The sequence below is a fragment of the Elephas maximus genome, chromosome 1 (genome assembly GCF_024166365.1).
Source record: "Elephas maximus indicus isolate mEleMax1 chromosome 1, mEleMax1 primary haplotype, whole genome shotgun sequence".
Lineage (NCBI taxonomy): Eukaryota > Metazoa > Chordata > Mammalia > Proboscidea > Elephantidae > Elephas > Elephas maximus.
In genome coordinates this window covers 162,338,793-162,364,454 of record NC_064819.1, presented here as the reverse complement: position 1 = coordinate 162,364,454, position 25,662 = coordinate 162,338,793, and positions in this window count along the sequence as shown.

Sequence of the window (25,662 nt, the reverse complement as noted above, 5' to 3'; positions counted from 1 at the left end):
TTTGGGGGGACACAATTCAATCCCTAACAAATGTTGACCAATTCTTTTTGGAACAGTGACTTTGTGTATTCCTTTCATCTTCTTTTGATTCATCCTGCGTTGTTCAATTTTTGCCCATAGAATCCCTCAATATTGCAACTCGTGGCTTGAATTTTTTCCTCAGTTCTTTCAGCTTGAGAAATGCCAAGTGTGTTCTTCCCTTTTGGTTTTCCATCTCCAGGTCTTTGCACATGTCATTATAATACTTTACTTTGTCTTCTTGAACCACCCTTTGAAATCTGTTCAGCTCTTTTACTTCATCATTTCTTCCACTCACTTTAGCTACTCTACGTTGAAGAGCAAGTTTCAGAGACTCTTCTGACATTCATTTTGGTCTTTTTTTTTTTTTCTTTATAATGACCTTTTGCTTTCTTCATGGATGATGTCCTTGCTGTCATCCCACAGCTCATCTATTCTTTGGTCATAAGTGTTCAATGAGTCAAATCTGTTATTGAGATGGTCTATAAATTCAGATGATATATACTCAAGTTCATACTTTGGACTTGAACTTGAATATGAGCAGTTGAAGGTATGTTCTGCAGTCAGCCCCTGGCCTTTTTCTGACTAATGGTACTGAGCTTCTCCATTGTCTCTTTCCACAGATGTAGTCAGTTTGATTCCTGTGTATTCCATTTGGTGAGGTCATCTTGTATAGTCGCCATTTATGTTGTTGAAAAGGTATTTGCAATGAAGAAGTCATTGGTCTTGCAAAATTTTATCATGTGATCTCCCATGTCATTTCTATCACCAGACCATATTTTCCAACTACCAATCCTTCTTCTTTGTTTCCAACTTTGGTCTAATCACCAGTAATTATCAATGCATCTTGATTGCACATTTGATCAAATTCAGAATGCAGAAGTTGGTAAAAATCTTCAATTTCTTCATCTTTGGCCTTAGTAATTGTTGAGTAAATGTGAATAACAGTCATATTAACTGTTCTTCCTTGTAGGTGTATGGATATTATCCTGTCACTGACATCATTGTACTTCAAGATAGAACTTGAAATGTTCTTTTTGATGGATGTGATGCCATTCCTCTTCAATCCGTCATTCTCAGTACAGTAGAACATATGATTGTCTGGTTCAAAATGGCCAATACCAGTCCATTTCAGCTCACTAATACCTAGGATACTGATCTTCAACTATTCCATTCCATTTTTTACAACTTCTAATTGTCCTTGATTCATACCTCAAACATTCCATGTTCCAATTACTAATGGATGTTTGCAGCTATTTCTTCTAATTTGAGTTGCGCCACATCAGCAAATGAATGTCTCAAAAACTTTAATCCATCCACATCATTAAGGTTGTCTCTACTTTGAGGAGAGCTCTCTTTCTCCATTGCATTTTTAGTGCCTTCCAACCTGAGGGGCTCATATTCCAGCACCATATCAGACAATGTTCTGCTGTTATCCATAAGGTTTTCAGTGGCCAATTTTTTCAAAGTTAGATTGCCAAGTCATTCTTCACATTAAGAGAGAAGTGGCTATTGATTTCAATCCTTTTCCACTCTGCTTCTGTACTTGTGTCCTACATGAAATATGTCAATGTCAACCATTGTAACTTTTTAGTTTTTATCTTGCTATTACTTCCTTCAGATTGTAAACGTACACAATTTTTGCCGATATGATTTCTTGGTATCTATTTTTTTTTTTTTGCTTCAAAAAAAAAAAAAACATTAATAAGAGCCTAATATGTGCCAGATACTGCGTGATGTAATTTAACAAACATTGTGTCATTTTGGCTATTTTTTTAAACTGTGAGTTCAGTTAATCAGCATTAAACGTAAACACTTATTCATTAAAAAACAAATAATAAACTAGGTCACAGTAAATATCCAGAAATTATATACTTCTATAAAATTAGTAAGAATTTTAACTAATGACTGTTATTTATCACCTGTTATTAATGTAAATATTTTCTTATCTATAACCTAATTTTAAATGTTAAATATTCTCTCAGCTGGTATATATTTTAAAATTTTATTGAAATTATTATTTTTTAATAAACTTATAACCACTGTAGAATTTTGTATTATATATGTCTGATATGATACACAATATATATTTATTTTAATATTTTCTCATAAATCAGCAACTTTCACCTAGTTCCTTAAACAGATTTGTTGCCCTTTTCTGAACTGACTCCAATTTTCTGACATCTTTCCAATATTGAACTACCCAGAAATTTATGGGATGTTCATGGAATGTGCAGTTGCTTAGAGGCAGAGATTATACTAAATCAGTCTAGATACATGAAGGTTCAGCTGGTGGCAATCGTTTGGACAAAGTTCTTACAATATGCCATATTGGTCTACCTGGTAGAACTAACTTCCTCTGAAGAAACTAACTGTACTAAGGGGATTGAGGAGAAGAAGCAGTGGAGAAGGGAAGCAGTTACAATGGCAAGGCTATGGAAAACAGACTGAAGAAAGTTACTAATAACTTATGTTTTATTTAGAGAATATTTTAATAAATTTTCTCTGGATAAACTTTTTCTTTCTGGTCACTATTACTCTGCATACAAAATTTAGTTGTATAACTTTCACATATTATTGTATGGTTGTCTTAGTTATCTAGTGCTACCATAACAGAAATACCACAACTGTATGGTTTCAACAAACAGAAGTTTATTCTCTCACAGTCTGGTAGGACAAAAGTCCAAATCTAGGGCATCAGCTCCAGGGGAAGACTTTCTCTCTTTGTCGGCTCTGGAGAAAGGTCCCTGTTATCAACCTTCCACTGGACTAAGAGCTCCTCTGCGTAGGGACCCCAGGCCCCTCAAAATAGCTCCTCTCCTGGCACCAGTCCCTTGATGGTATGAGGTCCCCCTGTCTCTTCTGCTAGCTTCTTTCTTTTATATCTCAAAAGAAATTAAGACACAACCCAATCTTGTAGATAGAGTCACCTCTTTAACATAAGTGCAGCTAATCCCATCTCATTAACATCAGAGGTAGGATTTACAACACAGGAAAATCATATCAGATGACAAAATGGTGGACAATCACACAGTACTGGGAATCATGAACTAGTCAAGTTGACACACATTTTGGGGGGACACAATTCAAATCATAACAATGGTTCCTTGTCCACTGCTATTAGAAGTTATTTTACTTTTTGCTTCTTATTTTGTATCCTTGTATTTTGGACCACCAATTATCTACATCTCAATTTTCAGCCTCTGCTTTATCCATCTGTTACAAAAAAAAAAAATACAACAGGTATTGTTTTAGCAGACAATTGAGCTTATCTTTTTACCTTGTTAGGTCTTTGTATAATACCACGTAATCATGCGCATGTGGGTGCACACTCATGCACTTGCACTCTTCCCTGTTGTCCCAATCTCTTTCACCTACACTTCTATTGTCTGAAATCTCAGTTGTTCATGTCCTTATTTGCAAGGAAAATACATATCCAATTTTACAGTCTCTTTTCTTCAAAACAAAAGAAACTTTACGAGTTTTCCTGTTACACAACAACAGCTTTTCAACCATCAATAATTCATCTTTACATGGTTGACTCTCCATTAGATGTCCAAATGAGGAAGAGGAAAAAAAAACTACATTGCACAGAATATTCGGTTTCAGTAGAAATAATATGATAAAATCCTTAGTATGCTCCATAAAGGCAAGAGTTGTATCTGGTTTTCCTCTCCAATGCCTGACCAATATTAGGTATTTAATAGATGTTTGTTCAATAAGTGAAATGAAGAGACTAAAGAAAGTTAGAGGGAAAAACAATTACTGAGAAACAGGTTGGCATAGTGGTTAAAAGCTCAGGTTAGGGATCCCCATCTACACACTTACCACTTATCAGCTATATAACCTTGGACAAGGTTCTGAACCTGTTTGTGTCTCAGCTTCCTCATCTTTAAAATGTGGTAAAAATAGTACCTACTTGATAGGGTTATATCGAGGATTACATGAGCTAATACACACAGTGCATTTAGAATGTTGATGTTAATTTTGCGTTTTTTTTTTTTAATGAAATTCTCAATCTTCTTTTAATTTAAAAAAAATGGTTTCTCTGCATAACTCATTTGCCTATCTTTTCTGGAGTAAGATGGTTGGGTCTTTAGAGGTCTTTCTCTCTCCCCCCACTACCCCCCCACACGCTTTTCTAACGTTTTATGGAAGCCACATTTTTGAAATGAATTCTTTGCTCTGGGCTAAAATGGAGATACAAAGAAGGAAAAATGTAGTGGTAAGTGAACTAATGGAAGAGCACATTTACTGAAGCAAGTGAGCAAATGGACCAGAAAATTATGTAAAGTGAGTTACAAGATACTTTATTTAGCCTAGTGTATAAAACATGAGGTGAAGAGTTAGAAGACTTTGGTTTGAGGCCCAGCCCTGACATTTAGTAACTCATTTATTTTGTACAAGTCAACTTTTCTGGGTGTCATTCTTCATCTGTCAATATGTCACAAACCTCACAGGGTTCCTACAAGGAGTAAATAATATAACTTTGTTAAAACATGGATAAAGCAACATTTTAGTTCTAAGGAGTAAATTCTGAATACTTTATGTAAGGTATGCTAGTCTTTTTCTTTTAACTTTCCTATTTAATTGACCCTCCAACTGATCCTGTAACAATTTTAAACCTATTTAAATATTGTTCCTAACTCTTTTTAAACATATTATTTGCCACACTACATTACAAATACTAGAGTTAATAGACTATAGACTGCCGTTCTGTGAATCCAATTGTTATATTTCTTTACATAAGTCATTCATTTTTAATTAAACCTTGGTCTGCAAACATATTACAGCACTTCAAAACAGAACGATTTTAGTGGTGTTCGATTTTCTTTGTCATGCATTAAATTGTATCAACTCTAGATGAATAGCACAATCCAATAGAAACCGGAAGGGAAATCTTTGAACCTGTTATAGTAACTCTGTGCATGCATCCAACATTTGTGCACCTAAGAAGTGCCAAGCACTGTACTAGAAACTGGGGACCTAACCAGAGAAAAGATCACCCCAACCCTGCCATATTGAGAGTGAAACCTAATAGAGAAGACCTATAATTACAGAAAATAACATAAAAATGTCTAAGAATGAGTGCTACAATAAATCAGTACCAGGTGTTCTTGGAAACCACAGCAGGGACAAATAAGTTAGGCAACAAAATCAGGGAAGGTCTCCAGAGGAATTAACTTTATACCAATACCTGAAGACTATTAGCCAGGGGATAAAAGAGGATATGAGGAAGAGTGTGACATATTTAAGGAAGTAAAATGTCCAGGATATTGGTAGCATAAAAACTGAGGAGAAAAAATCAGGTTACTGTCACAAATAGGAAAGGAGAAACATAAGGTAGAGCTCCCAGGAGGCAAGGCTAAGAAATGTGGGTTTTATTTTCAGAATAGGAGGCCACTGATAGGTATTAAACAGGAGTCTACCCTGTCCCATGGGGTCACTATGAGTCGGGAGTCAACTCGACGGCAATGGGTTGGGGTTGGGGTTTTATAGTCTAATCAGCTTTGTATTTTGGGGACCTACCTTTGGCTGCTTTATAAAGAATGAACTAGTTTATGAAAGCTTTATAAAACCAAAAGGGTTCTCAGAAACACAACTGGAATTCTATTACTGTATCCCAGATGAGCAGTGGTGATGGATTTGACTACAGTAATTGCAGTGAAAAGCTAATTCAGGGTGAAGTATCTGAGGTTGATGAGTCCTTTGATGAATTTCTTGGGTTGAATTGTGTTGCCCCAAAAAGATACATTGAAGTTCTAACCCCAGTATGTGAATGTGACCTTGTTTGGACATAGTATCTTTGTAACAGTATTTTTATAATCAAGTTAAAATAAGGTCTTACTGGATTATGTTGGGCCTAAGTCCAATGACTAGTATCGTCATAAGGAGACAGAGATTCATAGACACATACACAAGGAGAACACCTTATGACAGCAGAGGCAGATATTGGAGGGATGTCTACAAGCCAAGGAACACCAAGGACTGCCAGCAAAGAACAGATTCTCCCTCACAACTTCCAGAAGGAATTAACTTTGCTGATGCTTTGATTTTAGATTCCTAGCCTACAAAACTGTGAGAGAATCCATTTCTGTTTGTTTAAACTACCCAGTTTGTGATATTTTGCTATGGCAGCCCTAGGAAACTAACACACTGATTTATTCAGCCATTCATTCAATAAGTACTGATTTTGAGGCTCCTAAGTCAGGCAGTAGCCTGGTGCAGTGGATGTGGCCTTAAACGTGACATATGTGCTTTCACTTGGTTTTAGTCTAGAAGAGTCACCAGGTAGGAATTAATGGCTTGCCATGAAGGAAAAAAAAAAAAATGCCTCCCTCTCTCACACCTTTCACCCAAATATATTTTATGTTGAAAAATCAAATCAAGAGTTCTACATGAAAACTGTATGAATATTTTTTATAATTTTATGTGGAAATACATTTCCTAAGCATAGCACCAGTTGAAAAAATTGATAAAGGAAATTATTTGATAGAAAGACTATAAAAATTGTTTAAAAGTCTTTACATCAAAATACCCATTAAACCAAGTAAACGAGAATAATATTTTTAACATAATGCAGACAGGGTTAATAGTGTTAAAAATAAATTATTGTTACAAATAAAAAGTCGATTAAAATGGGAAAGGACAATTCACACACACACACACACACACACACACCAACCTATATGAATTTGTTTCATCTTACTAATTATCAAAGGTATAAAAGTAAAAATTATATACTCATTCTTTGTCTATTAGACTGGCTCTTACTTTAAAACTGATATAATAAGGATGCTGGTAAAACATAGGTTTGAATGCAAATTGCTACACCTTTATGGAGGACAATATGGCTACTTATTGAAATTAAATGTGATTGATTGAACATGGAAGCATAAGATGAAAGAAAGAAAAGATACTAGGATGATTCCCAGGCTTATGTTTTTGTTTCATTTTGCTTTGTTTTGACTTGTATTGTCTTGAGAAACAGACTAGATGGTGACTTATTTGGAGACAAGTCTGGAAGAGCTATGCATATAAGAGAAAATTAGGGCTAAGTCCTGAAATGTTAAATCAGATGTACCAGAGAAACATCCTAGTGGAGACTAGATACATGGGCCTGAAATTCAGAAGAGAGGTCTGGGCCTGATATACGGTAGAGAATCCTCAGCACATAGATGGCTACTGAAGATGATTCTAGAAAGAAAACGTACAGTGAAATGAAAAAAGAGGACAAAGCAGTGAGGAATGCCAGTATTTAAGGAAGGGGAAGTAAAGCAGCCTTTAAAAAAAGGCTGAGAAGTTATACCTAGAGATTTGGAAAGATATGGAAAGTGTCTTGGAAAGTGTCTTGGAAAGTGTCTTAGAAACCAAGTAAGGGAAATTTCTAAGAGAGTGTCACTAACAGTGTCAAATACAAATAAGAAGTCAAAAGTGAGAATTTTATACATATTGGATTTATTTAGACATAAGCCTCTAGTGACTACATGTAAAACAGCTCCAGTGGAATGGCAGATTAGTTATGAGATGTCAGTGGATGGAAGATAAGAGGTATTTTTACTGTTTTTTAAGTCAACATCAAATGAAACGATTAAAATATTACAGGAAGGCATATTCGCACAAACATCTTAACCACTGTGTTTGTTTTCCACAGTTGTGTTACATCCCTCACCACAGATGTGCTCTAGTTTTTCAATGTCAAATCTGAAAAGAGGCATCTGAGAACTTAAGACAGAATTCCAGTTATGACCTGACTGGAAGGAAATATGGTGGAAGCACCACCTCATTACGTAAGCTATGCTTCATTGGACATAGATATGACCAGAGTTCTGATTGGCTTCTGGAATAAGAACAGGCTGATTCCTGAGTACTCGTGTCTCACTGGTGACTCATAAGAGCTTGTTATAGACTATGGCACTGGGTTTGGTTTGGTTTTAATGCTCTTTTTCTATGACTTTTCACCTGTAAGTTGGTATTTTCTTCCTAATTAAATATATTTATTAGACTTTCAACCCATTGCTCAACTTAAGACCTCTTTGGAGTAATAAGTCACTTTAACATAATGAAAGGCATCATAGGGCTTTTTACTGTGCTAAGCCATGATGATTTTTTTCATAGAACTTACTTTCTTTCCTACTTTCAGATTATCACCGAAAATGATTAGCATGCCATTTATTGTCCACATCAAAATACTTAATGAAGATATTGACCAAGGGATAGTCAAGGATGGAGCCCACAACATACCATCAAGGATCGTAGTTCTTATAGACATCAATTCATTCTTTAGCATATTTAAGATATAATCACTAAATCAATAAGTTGCTAACCTGCCTGCCTATGCTATCACATAACACACATATATCCATACTGTTCATCACTTCGTCACTCTCAAATGCCTTGCTGGCTGTTTAGTTACATTAATTCTACCATGATTCTTTGATTGATCTGCCTGGTTAACATAGCAAACAAAAAAGTGATAATTATAATATTTTACTTTCTACCTATTGACGAAGTATTTTTAGGTAATACAGTACAGAATAGTACAGAGTATCTACAGGTCAGAATGTAAGTCACTAGCCTACAGTTTGTAGAGTTGCCTTTATCCCTTTTTTAAAAAACAAACAAAAAACCCTGGACTCCAATCTTCCATCACTTCTGTTTTCTACAATAATTTTATCTGTAAATTCTGTCAGTGCTCTACAATTTAACTCATCTAGGCCACAGTTTTTTTTTAGGCCACAGGGGGGAAAAAAAGAAAAAACTTATCTATTTGGTATCAAAATGTATTCAAATATTTCAGACTTAAATTTCCTATAACTATTTTTTTATTGTGCTTTAAGTGAAAGTTTACAAATCAAGTCAGTCTCTCACACAAAAACCCATATACACCTTGCCACACACTCCCAATTACTCTCCCCCTAATGAGACGGGTTTTTTTTTTTTTAATGAGACAGCCTGCTCTCTCCCTCCACTCTCTCTTTTCGCGTCCATTTCGCCAGCTTCTAACCCCCTCCATCCTCTCATCTCCCCTCCAGGCAGAAGATGCCAACATAGTCTCAAGTGTCCACCTGATCCAAGAAGCTCACTCCTCACCAGCATTCCTCTCCAAACCATTGTCCAGCCCAATCCGTGTCTGAAGAGTTGGCTTCAGGAATGGTTCCTGTCCTGGGGCAAAAGAAGGTCTGGGGGCCATGACCACCGGGGTCCTTCCAGTCTCAGACCATTAAGTCTGGTCTTATGAGAATTTGGGGTCTGCATCCCACTGCTCTCCTGCTCCCTCAGGGGTTCTCTGTTGTGGTCCCTGTCAGGGCAGTCATCAGTTGTAGCCAGGCACCATCTAGTTCTTCTGGTCTCAGGATGATGTAGTCTCTGGTTCATGTGGCCCTTTCTGTCTCTTGGGCTTGTAATTGCCTTGTGTCCTTGGTGTTCTTCATTCTCCTTTGATCCAGGTGGGTTGAGACCACTTGATGCATCTTAGAGGACTGCTTGATAGCGTTTAAGACCCCAGATGCCACTCTTCAAAGTGGGATGCAAAATGTTTCCTTAATAGATTTTATTATGTCAATTGACATAGATGTCTCCCAAAACCATGGTCCCCAGAGCCCTGCCCCTGCTACGCTGACCTTCAAAGCATTCAGTTTATTCAGGAAACTGCTTTGCTTTTGGTTTAGTCCAACTCTGCTGACCTCCCCTGTATTGTGTGCTGTCTTTCCCTTCACATAAAGGAGTTCTTATCTACTATCTAATTAGTGAATGACCCTCTCCCACCCTCCCTCCCTCCCTCGCCCCTCTCGTAACCACAGAAGAATGTTTTCTTCTCAGTTTAAACTATTTCTCAAGTTCTTATAATAGTGGTCTTATACAATATTTGTCCTTTTGCAACTAATTTCACCCAGCACAATGGCTTCTAGGTTCCTCCATGTTATGAAATGTTTCACAGATTCCTCACTGATCTTTTAAATGCATACTATTCCATTGTGTGAATATACCATAATTTATCCATTCATCCATTGATGGGCACCTTGGTTGCTTCCATGTTTTTGCTATTGTAAACAGTGCTGCAATAAATCAGTGCTGCATATATCTGTTCATGTAAAGGCTCTTATTTCTCTAGGATATATTCCAAGGAGTGGGATTGCTGGATTGGATGGTAGTTCTATTTCTAGCTTTTTAAGGAAGCGCCAAATTGATTTCCAAAGGGGTTGTACCATTTGACATTCCCACCAGCAGTGTATAAGTGTTCCAGTCTCTCCACAGCCTCTCTAACATTTATTATTTTGTGTGTTTTGGATTAATGCCAGCTTTGGTGGAGTGAGATGAAATCTCATTGCAGTTTTGATCTGCATTTCTCTAATGGCTAATGATCCTGAACATTTCCTCATATATCTGTTAGTTACCTGAATGTCTTCTTTAGTGAAGTGTCTATTCATATTTTTTGCCCATTTTTTGATTGGGTTATTTGTCTTTTTGCAGTTGAGTTTTTACAGTAGCATGTAGATTTTAGAGGTCAGGCACTGATCAGAAATGTCATAGCCAAAAATTTTTTCCCAGTCTGTAGGTAGTCTTTTTACTCTTTTGGTGAAGTCTTTGGATGAGTATAGGTGTTTGATTTTTAGGAGCTCCTAGTTTTTTTAGTTATCTAGTTTTTCTTCTACATTCTTTATAATGTTTTGTATACTGTTTATGCCATGTATTAGGGCTCCTAACATTCCTATTTTCGCTTCCATGATCTTTAACGTTTTAGATTTTATATTTAGGTCTTTGACCCATTTTGCCTTAGTTTTTGTGAGGTATAGGTCTTGTTTCATTTTTTTGCAGTTATGCCAGCACCATTTGTTAAAAAGACTGTCTTTTCCCTATTTAACTGTTTTCGGGCCTTTGTCAAACATCAACTGCTCATATGTGGATGGGTTTATGTCTGGATTCTCAACTCTGTTCCATTGGTGCATGTATCTGTTGTTGTACCAGTACTAGGCCTTTTTGACTACTGTCGCAGTAGGTTCTAAAATCAGATAAAGTAAGGCCTCCCATTTTGGTCTTTTTCAGTAATGCCTTATTTATCCAGGGCCTCTTTCCCTTCCCTATTAAGTCGGTGATTTGTTTCTCCATCTCATTAAAGAATGTCGTTGGGATTTGGATCGGAATTGCATTAAATGTATAGATCGCTTTTGGTAGAATAGACATTTTTATAATGTTAAGTCTTCCTATCCACGGGCAAGGTATGTTCTTCCACTTATGTAAGTAGCTTTTGGTTTCTTGCAGAAGTGTACTGTAGTTTTCTTTGTATAAGTCTTTTACATCTCTGGTAAAATTTATTCCTAAGTATTTTATCTTCTTGGGGGCTACTGTAAATGGCATTGATTTGGTGATTTCCCCTTCGATATTCTTTTTGTTGGTGTAGAGGAATCCAGCTGATTTTTGTATGTTTATCTTGTATCCCGATACTCTGCTCAACTCTTATATTAGTTTCAGTAGTTTTCCTGAGCATTCCTTAGGATTTTCTGTGTATAAGATCATGTCATCTGCAAATACAGATACTTTTTCTTCTTCCTTGCCAATCTGGATGCTCTTTATTTCTTTATCTAGCCTAATTGCCCTGGCTAGGACTTCCAGCACAATGTTGAATAAGAGTGGTGATAAAGGGCATCCTTGTCTGGTTCCCGATCTTAGTGGGAATTATTTCAGGCTCCTTCCATTTAGGGTGATGTTGGCTGTTAGCTTTGTATAAATGCCCTTTATTATGTTGAGGACTTTCCCTTCTATTCCTATTGTGCTTAGAGTTTTTATCACGGATGACTGTTGAACATTGTCAAAAGGCCTTTTCTGCATCAATTGATAAAATCATGTGATTCTTATCTTTTGTTTTATTTATGTAGTGGATTACATTAATTGTTTTTCTAATGTTGAACCACCCCTGCATACCTGGTATGAATCCCACTTGGTCGTGGTGAATTATGTTTTTGATATGTTGTTGAAGTCTATTGGCTAGAATTTTGTTGGGGATTTTTGCATCTACATTCATGAGGGATATAGGTCTATAATTTTCTTGTGGTGTCTCTACCTGGTTTTGGTATCAGGGATACGGTGGCTTCATAGAGTGAGTTTGGTAGTATTCCGTCCTTTTCTATGCTCTGAAATACCTTTAGTAGTAGTGGTGTTAACTCTTCTCTGAAAGTTCGGTAGAACTATGCAGTGAAGTTGTCTGGGCCAGGGCTTTTTTTTTGTTGTTGTTGGGAAATTTTGATTACCTTTGCAATCTCTTCTTTTGTTATGGGTCTATTTAGTTGTTCTACCTCTGTGTTAGTTTAGGAAGGTAGTGTATTTCTAGGAATTCTTCTAGTTTTTCAAATTTGAGTATAGCTTTTCATGGTAATCTGATTAAAAAAAATTTTTTTTTTTTTATAGGACTCTTAATTTCAGTTGGGTCTGTTGTAATATCGCCCATCTCAGTTCTTATTCAGGTTATTTGCTTCCTCTTCTGTTTTTCTTTTGTCAGTTTGGCCAGTGGTTTATCAATTTTTTTGATTTTTTTTCAAAAAACCAACTTTTCATCTTGTTAATTCTTCAATTGTTTTTCTGTTTTCTATTTCATTTAGTTCAGCTCTAATTTTTATCATTTTTTTTTTCTTCTGGTGCCTGTGGGTTTCTTTTGTTGCTCTCTATTTGTTCAAGTTCTAGGGATAATGCTTTGATTTTGGCCCTTTCTTCTTTTTGGATGTGTGCATTTATTGATATAAATTGACCCCTGAGCACTGCCTTTGCTGTGTCCCAAAGGTTCTGATAGGAAGTGTTTTCATTCTCACTGGATTCTCTGAATTTCTTTATTCCATCCTTAATGCTTTCTATAATCCAGTCTTTTTTGAGCAGGGTATTGTTCAGTTTCCAAGTGTTTGATTTCTGTTCCCTGCTTTTCCTGTTATTGATTTCCACTTTTATTGCCTTATGGTCAGAGAAGATACTTTGTAACATTTCAATGTTTTGGATTCTGCTAAGGCTTGTTTTATGAAATAATATGTGGTCTATTCTAGAGAATGTTCCATGTGCACTAGAAAAGAAAGTATAGTTGGTTGCTGTTGGGTGGAGTGTTCTGTATATGTCTTTGAGGTCAAGTTAGTTGATTGTGGCATTTAGATCTTCCGTGTCTTTATTGAGCTTCTTTCTGGATGTCCTGTCCTTCACCGAAAGTGGTGTGTTGAAGTCTCCTACTGTTATTGTGGAGCTGTCTATCTCACTTTTCAATGCTGATAGAGTTTGTTTTATGTATCATGCAGCCCTGTCTTTGAGTGCATAAATATTTAATATGGTTATATCTTCTTGGTGTATTGTCTCTTTAATCATTATATACTGTCCTTCCTTACCCCTTCTGACGGATTTAACTTTAAAGTCTATTTTGTCAGAAATTAATATTGCCACTCCTGTTCTTTTTTGATTGTTGTTTGCTTGATATATTTTTTTCCATCCTTCGAGTTTTAGTTTGTTTGTGTCTCTAAGTCTAAGGTGTGTCTCTTGGAGGCAGCATATAGACGGATCTTGTTTTTTAATCCATTCTACCACTCTCTGTCTCTTTATTGGTGCATTTAATCCATTTACATTCAGGATAATTATGGTTAGGTATGAGTTTTTTTTTTTTTTTAGCGCTATCATTTTTGATGTCTTTTTTTTGTGTGTTGTTGATAGTTTCTTTTTCCCACTTGATTTTATGTGCTGAGTAGATTTTCTTTATGTATTGTCCTTTCCTCATATTTGTTGTTGTTGATTTTGTTTCTGCTGAGTATGTATTTTTCCCGTGTATTTTATTTTGATGTGTAGGACAGTTTGTCTCCTTTGTGGTTACCTTGTTATTTACCCCATTTTTCTAAATTGAAAACTAACTTTTATTTCTTTGTATCGCTGTATCTTCCTCTCCATATGGAAGGTGTATGATTACATTTCTTAGTCCCTCTTTATCCTCTTTATTATTTTCATGTTGTGTTCCTTTATATAATAACAACGCTGTTACCCTGTTTTGGGCTTTTTTTTTTTTTTTTTAATAATCTTGTTTTGTTTTTTTGGATTTCCCTGTCTGGGTTGACTTCTGGTTCCTCTGCCCAGTGTTCTAGTCTTGGGCTGATACCTGATATTATTGATTTTCTAATCAAAGGACTCCCTTTAGTATTTCTTGTAGTTTTGGTTTGGTTTTTAGGAATTCCTGAAACTTGTGTTTATCTAGAAATGACTTAATTTCACCTTCATATTTAAGAGACAGTTTTGCTGGATATATCATTCTTGGCAGGCAATTTTTTTGCTTCAATTTTTAAAATATGTCATCCCATCGCCTTCTTGCCTGCATGGTTTCTGCCATGTAGTCCGAGCTTATTCTTATTGGCTCTCCTTTGTAGGTGACTTTTCGTTTATCCCTCGCTGCTTTTATAATTCTCTCTTTATCTTTGGTTTTGTCAAGTTTGATTATAATATGTCTTGGTGACTTTCTTTTAACATCTACCTTATGTGGAATTCAATGAGCATCTTGGATAGACATCTTCTCATCTTTCACAATATCAGGGAAGTTTTCTGCCAACAAATCTTCAAGAATTTTCTCTGTATTTTCTGTTATCCTTCCCTGTTCTGGTACTCCAATCACTCATAGGTTATTTCTCTTGATAGAGTCCCACATGATTCTTAAGGTTTCTTCATTTTTTTTTAATTCTTTTATCTGATTTTTCTTCAAATATATCAGTGCTAAATGATTTATCTTCAAATTCAGAAATTCTAGCTTCTACTTGCTCAATTCTGCTCTTCTGACTTTCTATTGAGTTGTCTAATTCTGTACTTTTGTTGTTAATCTTCTGAATTTCTGATTTCCATCTGTATGGATTTTTCCAGCTTATTAAACTTTTCATTATGTTTCTGAATAATCTTTCTAATTTCTTCATTTGCTTTATTTGTGTATTCCTTGGCTTGTTCTGTATATTGCCTCATTTCCTTCCTGATGTCTCGAAGGGTTCTGTTTATTAAACTTTTGTATTCTGCATCTGGTAACTCCAGGAATGCATTTACATCTAAAAGATCCCTGGTTTCTTTGTTTTGAGAGCCTGTTGAGGTGATCATGGTCTGTTTCTTTATGCGACTTGACATTGACTGTTGTCTCCGAGCCATCTATAAGTTATTGTATTAGTTTATGCTTGCTTACTGTGTCACAGCTGCTTGCTTTGTTTTGTTTTGGTATACCCCTATGGGTTGCTTGAGTGAGCCAGCTTGATTATTTTGGAGCTCTGGTGTCCTGTCCCCAGCTGGCTAGAGCTGTTATCAGGTATATCAGTCTAGGAGTCCATTCAGTTTTCTTGTATGAATTGAGCTCAGGTTTCCAGGTAGCTGATTTCAAGTATGTGGTACAGGCTCTGTCCTACAGTCTTAGAGGGGCAGGGGTGACTGGTATATATACCGGTATCTGATTGCAGCAGGGAGTCATGCTGTGAACAAGGCAGGGGGCTGAGAACCGACCCCCAAGTGTCTCTGAGGAAAACACATCTCTGTTCCCTAGAGCGTGCAGGTGGGTGGGTTCTGCAGAGGGACCATGGGCACCCAAAGTTTTTTGTTGTAAGGACTGGGAGGTACCAGTTCTCTTTGGATCCCTGTTGCGGGTGCCTGGGTGACCTGAGTGGAGCTACCAGTCCTTACTTCCCTGATGTGGGTAGGTGAGGACTTTGTTTAATAGGCAAAGCAATGTCAAACGTCAAATACCCACCTCTCCACTGCACAGCTGAAATGATTGGAGTTTGCTAACAAGGGCCTACTCTCCCGAAATAGGCCCACACCTGTCCATGCAGAAGGGAAAGGTGCTCAAGGTCCATGGGTGGCTTATGCCTGGACAGGAGCTCCTTCTGTCCTGAGCTCCCCCAGTTAATGGAGCTAGCAAATTATCTTTTCCCCTCAGTTGCAAATTTTTTCCTTCCTCAAAGCCAGGAGAATGGCTCTAGGTGCTCACCAGGGTCTATCTCAGGCCCAGGGATTCAGCCGCTGAAGCCGGCTTGTGGTGGAGGGTGCCTGGTAAAATATACACAAGTACTTAGCTTTTGCCAAGGGCGCTGTTCTCCTCAGGTTCCAGAGGTGTGAGTAGGCTGTGTGGCTGGCTGCTTCCCCCTGCTGAAACTGTGGCCGAATGCTTGGACCAGCTTGCCGCCGCCACCGCTGCTTGGGAATGATGCCTGAGGGCTCCCCGCGATTCAGGTCTGGTAACTCCTCTCCACTTTTGAATGGTCTTTTCCTCCCTGTGCCCCTCAGTTCACTGTCTAAGCTTGCCTTTGATGCTCAGGACTCCCAGCTTGTCATAAATAAACTCATTTCACTTGTTTTTTCGGGTCTTTGTTGTAAAGAGGAGTCACCAGAAGCATCTGTCTAGTCCGCCATCTTGGCTCTGCCCTCCTATAACTATTTTTTATTTATTTTTAAAACAAGCGGTATAAAGTTTATGGTCTCTCAAGCTTCTCTCTGGCATGGTACTATATGTTAGAGTCCCCAGAAGCCCATACCATCTTTATTGCACTGTTGCATCCTTTCCTTTTACAGTCCACTTACAGAATAACAAAATCATTTTATATTCATGTGCACTTGATTGAAGTTTCATATATTTTTCCTAAGTTACTTCTGTTTCAGAACAGCCTTTGTTTTTGTCAGGAATAACTTGACTATTCCTGATGGATTTATTGGGAAGACTACATTATCTATTATTCAGTAGTCTTGCTTGAGCTTCTCAAAACCATTGCTCTGGATAATTAATAAATAAACCTGCCAATAAAATAATTCACGTGGAACTGACAACAAAGTAAATACATTTATTTGCCAGAATTTTCCAACAGGAGCATTACTAAAAGAGGCTCTATTATTTTCTTTTTTATTATATGATGCTTTATTACAGAATCCAAGTTACCTTTTCTATCAAATAAAATACCTCTTTTCTGTTAGAGTCATCATAGAACGACAGAGTATAGTATTATTAAAAAGTAGTTAATCGCCTGTTATGAAGATACACCTTTGAAGGGCACTGAAATTATTTTAATTGGATAAATTAGATGTTCTTTGTGTCCCTATGGAGTGTTGGATTTAATGATTTGGTTGAATGGATGTCAGTGTTTCTGTTCAATCTTTCAATTAAACTAATATTAATCTTACATTTTCTAAAGAAAGCTTAATAGCACAAGAGATAACTATGATATCTCCAGAACATAGAGTAAGGTCACTGGATATAAATGAGTCCACATTGTTTTTTTCTGACTAATTCTGTAGCAGAGAGAAGCTGTGGGAATCATAGCTATACTAGCATTTCCCCCTTTCAGTCTCTTATAACCTAACACTAAAAAGATATATGTCTCTCGTTTGTTACATTGTTATATCTGACATTCATTTGCACTACTTCTTAAGGATCATAGGTAAAATCACCAGTTAATGTCCTATTTCATCCGTTTTAACTCACCAAAATTAAAACAGGTTTTTGACCAGTGTTTAAATATTTCTGGAAGGTCTATTACAAATTATAGAATTAAAAATCTAATTTAACTTGATTAGTATTACTGAACAGATAAAGTTTGAATCACACATCATCACACTAGGAAACAGACTGGGTGTGGGTATTTAAGAATTACATGAAAACATAAAGTTATAATGGACTGAAATCATTTTACATTGCTCATAAAATTCAAAATTATGAGAGTGTTCCAGTTGGAGTTCTAGAAACACAATTCAGAGAGGCTGTAAAATTATGAGAACACTTCAGCACTTCTGTGAGCATTTCTATTCAGATGTGATCCACCAGTAAGTCTCACAGAGCAATTTGCCTGGTATTTGTAGGAAAGCCTTGCTCTTTCAAACTGAAAAACTCTTGAAAATATGAAGACCTGCTAATAATTTTAAATTGCGGAATATATCATACATGCCCAGAAATTCAATTCATTCTGTAAACAAAAATATCACAGCTTTTAAACTGTCAAAGGCCCACCTACAATATAACAACAATCTATCCTTTCCAATTCGGATGTCAAATCACTCTGTTATTTTTCCCAATCTGGAATTTTCTGACATGAGAAATTGTTCCAGCCATCAAAAAAGATTATTTCTTTCTTTTAACCTCCTCTTGGGTTGTTACTCTAAAATTATCTCTGGATTTCTTTTCAAGTATCCTGTGACCTTTGGATGCTGTTCTGAATTTAGTTGAACTATTTTTTTTTTTATGTGTGTTTGTGTATAATCATCTAAGCTATATTTGAAAATAAAGCATGTGTTCAAAGACATACATAATTTCTCTATTTCTACATCTATAAAATGGGTATAATAAGGCTTATCTTAAAAACTTGTTTTGGGCTTTAAATGAATAAATAGCCTACTACACTGACTGACGTAGTATTTTTACAATAAATAGTTACCATTTAGTTATCATCATCCTTATCATTATAATAAGCATTGTCAATCTGAAGCTTGATATTATGTGAGAACCACTTGATTCCAATTGTAGCTCTAGCATAAACTCTATCATCTTGAACAGATTGCTCATTTTGGGGGGTTTAAAAACAAAATATTTACAGTGGTTTTATCTGGATCATGGATTTGTCTATTTCATTTTTTTTTCATTGTCCTCAACTATATCATATACTTTTTTCTACATTAATAGGTATTACTTATGTGCAACAACAAAACCGCTACTATGTATGCTCAGCATACTCTGCACTTGTTATTTGCAACGACCGTACTGGTGGGCCATGGAGAGATAATTATACGGTGTTTTGCGGGTGCGCCAAAAGAAAATTTATCACCTGGAGAGATTCAGAAGTTATATGGGACAATAATGAGAAATGCAGATTATGAAACATCTTAGGAATCACAGATCCCCTTTACAACCCCTGCCCATCATGACTTGGAAGAGGGATCTCAAATCTCTACACTGTTACATCTCCAGTATACAACAGAGAAGATACTGAGTTATGGAAGGTACTCAAATGTTTTTGCAGAATTTATGGCCAGGTTAGGGCTAGCATTTCAAGTCAGTTAGTGAGGCTCAGCTATGGAGTAAAACTGGACTGAATAATGAGACTTACGTCAAGATGCCTAGGCCAGGCCTTTTGATATCAACTCCTTTATCTTAAAATCTAAGAGTCCAATTATTCCAACAGCTTTATGGACAGGTACCTGGAACTGAGAGAAAAAAAAAAAAAAAACTGATCATGACTGGCTCATGCATCCAGTAGATGTGAAATAGATGGCAAGAAGTTAAAATTAAGAAACTTGGCTTAAGCCTCTTGATTTAAGTCCTGTTTCTATAATCCAGTTTTTACTAGACTCCTATTAGGGGTTATTAGGCACATGTACAGGAATAAAAAAAAATTTTTTTTTTCCCCTCCATTAGTCTGTTGTTCTGTAACAGATTAGCTTCTTTGAAAGTAATTTCGGAGGGAAGAGAGAGTTGGTGGCAGGCCTTGAACTCCACAGTTGTTATGATAGCACTGAGGACAGGTATCCAGGTTAGCGGTAGAAGAATTATATGGAAAGAATTCCTGTGGTGGGTAAAGTCAGAAGTTTAAAAGGTGAATAGGAATAATCAAGTAAAAAGGAGGGGGAAAGCTTTCCTGAGAAAAGGAACACCGTGATCAAAAATCACAGAGAGAACAGCATGATGTAAATAGGGGAAGTAGAAGTTCTAGAATGCTAAAGAATAAATTACAAAACAGAAAGGATAAGAACAACACTAGAGAGGCTATCATGGGTCAGATCATGAAAAGCTTTGAATCCTAAGCAAAGGAGCTTTGACTCTATTCAACGGACAATGAAAAACCATTAAAAAAATGTAAAAGTGAAGATGTGCCAGTCAGATTTAAACATTAAATAGACAACTCTCGCAGTTAGGTGAGAGGGAAATAAAGCGGAAAACAGAGGGATCAGTTTGGAAACTGTAGTATTGAAAGATAACAAATTGATTAAATGTGAGTATCGAGATATAAAAAATTGATGATTGAACCAAACATACTTAATCACATTTTGACAATTTTGAAGTACCATTTTTAAAAATCTTTGAGCTTAATCCAAAGGGGGAATTGAAAAGATGTGATTTGATTTGGAGAATTTATCACAACAAAGCAAAGACTTGAGAAAATATTTCCTAAGGATAATGTTGGTTGGAATTCATAGTCTCTGATAGAACAGGAAGTCTCAAAACCAGAATTTCCCCAATTTTTACTAATTGTTAAATTTTAGCATCCACATTTCTAAAATGAGTAAAGTATTATACACAATTATGAAATGCTAAGTTATATAACAGATAGGATTATTATTTTATGCAAGATCCCCAACCTTTAAAATTTATTGTATCTCCCAATGACTTAAAACATAAAATATATTATCTTTTAAAAATCCATATAAATTGGGTGAAAAACTTTTGCTTGAAGACTAACTAAAAACTCTTAAAGTAATAAACATTTCATTCAGTAAAAAACTCATTCCTGTTAGAAATATGTAAGGTGAGTAGGAATAATCAGGTAAAGAAAAGGGGAAAGACTTTCTGGCAAAACTCCAGATACAAAAGTTTCTGCATTTTCGTTTCTTTCTCTACTTCATCAGTGTAAAACTTCATGGACCTTTTTAAGTTGGGTATCATTTATTAGTATTTCATATTTTCTTGGAATCATAATCTTCACCAACATTTTAGTTGCTTACGAGAGAAGGCATGCCAAAGGCAATGGGTATTTTTCTCAAAGAGAAATAGAAATGTCTCAAGCATTGAGAAAGAAGATGTGTGAAGGACTCTAACTATCTGTGATCATTTTTAATGTGCTCAAAGTATGAAGGGGTATGGTTTCCTTCCAAAATTCCAGAGCTAAAATGAGCAAAGAATTTTAATTGTTCAAGGTTATATGATACTTTTCTTCCACAATGTCATTCGAATGTGAAATCACAAATAGCATACCTAAATATACACCTAAAAATAATTATATAATCCAAACACATATTGTACCTAGATATTGCTCCCATGAAATTTAAGAATGCCATTTCCCATTCTGTAGCAATATCTGTAATCACCTTTAGATCATTTCTTAAAGGAAAAAAAAAAGAAAGTTTTCTGCACAAAGGTAAGAAGCAAGAAATCTGTGCACTTGGAAAATGTGAGTTTACAAATAGCAACTGTGCACGATATGTCATCAAACAAACATTCATGTTTATTGAACATCTATTATGAGCAAACCACTGTTTCATAACTGAGTCTTGGGAGAACCTTGACCAAATCAATAATTCAACTGTGAAAGAGGTATATCACTTCTTCCTAGTTTTCTATTCCCTGCACTTATGTTCACGCTATTAAAATGGCCCCTGGCATTGAGATTTAATTGATAAATTAATTCTAAAATCACACTGAAATTTGTGTCTTACAGAGATACTGGCTAGGGGTGCATCCACAGTGTTTTATTCATCATCTAATCTGAAGGACATTCTCATATGCCACAGTTAAGTGAACAGGTGCCCTAATCTTTCAGAGACAAGATAAGCTAGGAGTTGCTGGGCTTCCCTCAATTGTTTTAGTCATTCCAGATTTAAGAGTATCATGATTTCCATCCTCAATGAACCATGGTTCTTATTACACTTACTTCTTTAATTCCTATCAGGTAAACTACAAACATTTTATCTATAACAGAGGAAGTTTTAGGCTAGTTTTTTAAATTCGCATATCACCCCCACCACCACCCAGTAGAACTGCCCCATAGAATTTCCAAGAAGCGCCTGGTGGATTTGAACTGGCGACCTTTTGGTAAGCAGCCATAGTAATTAACCACTATGCCACCAGGGTTTCCAATTTGCACATGGCCTATTCAATTAACCACACTATTCACCAAGCACTAAAAAAACAAAAAGCAGTCTGTTTATTTGCATGTTGCAAACCAAAAACTCAAAATATGGAAGAGTACCAATTGGTCATTTTCTAATTCCCCATACTTGGCCCCATAGTAGAAGATTCCTATAATGTATATTTATTCCTTAAGTTGGCTATAGCTTTGTGCTGTAAATAACAACTCTCTGGACCATGGCCCAGCTTTATGGGACCCCTGTCTTCCTGTCCAGAGAAAGCTCGAAGAAGAGAGTAGGGACATAGGGCATTGTCCAAGAAGGATAACTATCATATCCACTATTGTGTGAACAAAATGTCTCTATGCCAGCTCCAGACTCTCACTGCTTATGGTTATCCATCACAGATAGAGTGGAGTTGTGCGGTATGTGTAATCTGACTGGGAGGGGAGGTGGCTTTTTTCTCCTTATTTACAGTCTTAACATTATTAGCTCAACTGATCTATTTTACTTAGGGAGGCATATTTTTACATGACATTTCTTTGGCTCAGTCACATTGTCTACCTCCGACACCTCCTAAATCCTTACTCTCAGAAGATGGCCTTTCCTATTTCCTGAGGAAGTAGAAACAATCAGCAGAAACCTTCCATAGACTTCCACATCACATCTACTCACTTGCTTATTATACAGTAATACTCTGCCTTCCCTCCTCTTACTATAGTGAACTGGTTTTGATCCTATTTAAGTCCAGCATCTTCTCTTGTGTATTAGATCCCATCTCTTTGACCTGTTCAGGATATCACTGAAGCAATTCTCCTCTTTCTCATATATCATCCCCGCCCCTTTTGGTTCATCCTCATCAGCACAGAAAGATGCTGCCATTTCCCCATTTTGTAAATAAAAGGTACATTACCTGCCAATACTTCTCCTTTCCAGCTACCAAATAAATTCTATCCTCTCTTCATAGTAAAACTCCAAGAAGTGCTATTTTCATTACTTTCCTTGTATCCAACTACTCTTCCCATTCTCACCATTCCATCATAACTTCTCTAAATATTGTCAGCAATAACTTCCACGATGCTAAATTCAGTTTTCAATTCTAGTCCTCATTTAATTTGACCTATCACAGCATTTATCACTCTTGAAACATATGCTACACTTGGCTGCCAGGATACCACACTCTCTTGGATTGCCTTCTAACTCTTAAGCTCCCTCTTCTGCCACCTTTGCTGTTTCCTTCTCATCCCCTGACATTTTAACATTGAAAAGTCCCCATTTTCACACCATGGGTACTTTCTTTTATCCATCTATCCTCACTTTCACAGCAATTTCATGCAGTCTAATGACTTTATATACCATCTCTATATTGACAGTTCTTAAACTTGTGTCTCTAGATCCAATCTCTTCATTGAACTCCATGCTTTTATATCCAACTGATTAAGCCCTCATTTTTACTTGTATATATAATAGAATCATGACCATAATATACTTAAATCCTCAATTTTTCATCAAAGCTTGCTCCTCTTCACAAATGCCTATTTCTCAGTAAAGGGTCACCCCAGGCTTTCAGCTTCTCAGGTCGAAAACATTGCCTCCTCCCATTTCTCACATCCCAGATCCAATCCATCTACAAATCTTGTCAGCTCTACCCTCAAGATATATCTAAGGCCTAAATATTTATCTCCGTTTCCACTGCTACCATTTTGAACCAAGTCATAAGCATCTCCTATCTAAATTATTGGCATATTCACTTAACTTGTCTCTTTGCTTCCACCATGATCCATTAAAGTCTGTTCTCAATGCAGTGACCAGAGTGATCCTTTTAAAACGGAAATCAGATCAAATGGCTTCTGAGACACTGAATAGTGCTGGTTATTTCCTCTCAGTCTTCTTTAGTCATTCTGCTCTATCAAACTCCTTCTCTCAAACTCTTGATGTTGGAATCCCCCAAAGCTCAGTCCTTCATACTTTTCTTAACTACAATCACTTAATTGATGACCTCATCCACTACTGCTTCATTAAATATCATCTATATTCCAACAACTCCCAAATTTACATCTCCATCTTGGCTATATATCCAGTTGCCTGCCTGAGGCCTCCAACTGGATATCAAATACATATCCCAAATTCATCAGTCTGTGAAAATAAATTTGCTCCACCTACAGTCTTCCCCATCATGTTGATGGAAACGCCATTCTTTCAGTTTCTCAGGCCCAAAACCTTGGAGTCTGACTAAACTTCACACTAAACTCCTCTACTCTTGCTCACATCTCATTTCCCAAATTAGAATCATTAATATCACCTGAAAACTTGTCAAAAATTCAAATTATCCACCAAAGAAGACATTCAGGCAGCTCACAGATACATGAGAAAATGCTAATGATCATCAGCCATTAGATAAATGCAAATCAAAACTACATTGAGATACTATCTCACACTAACAAAGTTGGCACTAATCCAAAAAACACAAAATAAAAAATGTTGGAGAGGTTGTTGAGAGACTGGAACACCTACGCACTGCTGGTGGGAATGTAAAATGGTACAGCCGCTTTGGAAATCCATTTGGCACTTCCTTAAAAACCTAGAAATAGAAGTACCATATGATCCAGAAGTCCCACTCCTTAGAATGTATCCTAGAGAAATGTGAGCCATCACACAAATACATACGTGCATACCATGTTCATTGCAGCACTGTTCACAATAGCCAAAAGATGGAAACAACCTAGATGTCCATCAACAGATGAACAGATAAGAAAATTATGGTACATACACACAATGGAATACTACGCAATGATAAAGAACTATGATGAATCTGTGAAACATCTCACAACATGGGTGAATCTGGAGGGCATTATGCGGAGTGAAATTAGTCAGTTGCAAAAGGACAGGTAATATATGAGATCACTATTATAAGAACTCAAGAAAAGGTTTAAACACAGAAGAAAACATTCTTTGATGGTTATGAGGGTGGAGAGGGAGGGAGAGGGGAATTCACCAATTAGGTAGTAGACAAGAATCATCTTAGGTGAAGGGAAGGACAACACAAATACAGGCAGCACAACTAAGCTAAGAAGTTTCCTGAACACAACCGAACACTTCGAGAGACACAGTAGCAGGGGCTGGGGTCTGGGGACCGTGGTTTCAGGGCACATCTAGGTCAACTGGCATAACAAAGTTCATTAAGAAGATGCTTTGCATCCCACTTTGGTGAGTGGTGTCTGGGGTCTTAAAAGCTATGGAGTGGCCATCTAAGATGCATCAACTGGTCCCAACACACCTGGAGCAAAAGAGAATGAAAATTATCAAAGACACAAGGAAAATATTAGCCCCAGAGACCAAAGGGCCAAATAAACCAGAGAGTCCATCAGTGTGAGACCAGAAGAACTAGATGGTGCCGGGCTACCATCAATGACTGCCCACCCAGGGAACTCAATAGAGAGTCCCTGACAGAGCAGGAGAAAAATGTGGAACAGAACTCAAATTCACATAAAAAAATCAGGCCTAGTGGTCTAATTGATACTGGAAGAACCCCCAAAGCCATGGCCGCCTGACGCTCTGTTAACGCAGAACTAAGACCATTCCTGAAGCCCAGTCTTCAGACAAAAATTAGACTGGACTATAAAATATAAAATAATACTTGTGAAGAGTGTGCTTCTTAGTTCAACCAGATACACGAGACCAAATGGGCAGCTCCTGTCCAGAGGCAGGATGAGAAGGCAGGAAGGGACAGGAACTGGTTAAATGGACACAAGAAGCCTGGGGTTTGGAAAGGGAGAGTGTGTTGTCACATTATAGGAATTGCGAGTAATGTCACATAACAATGTATGTACATTTTTGTATGAGAAA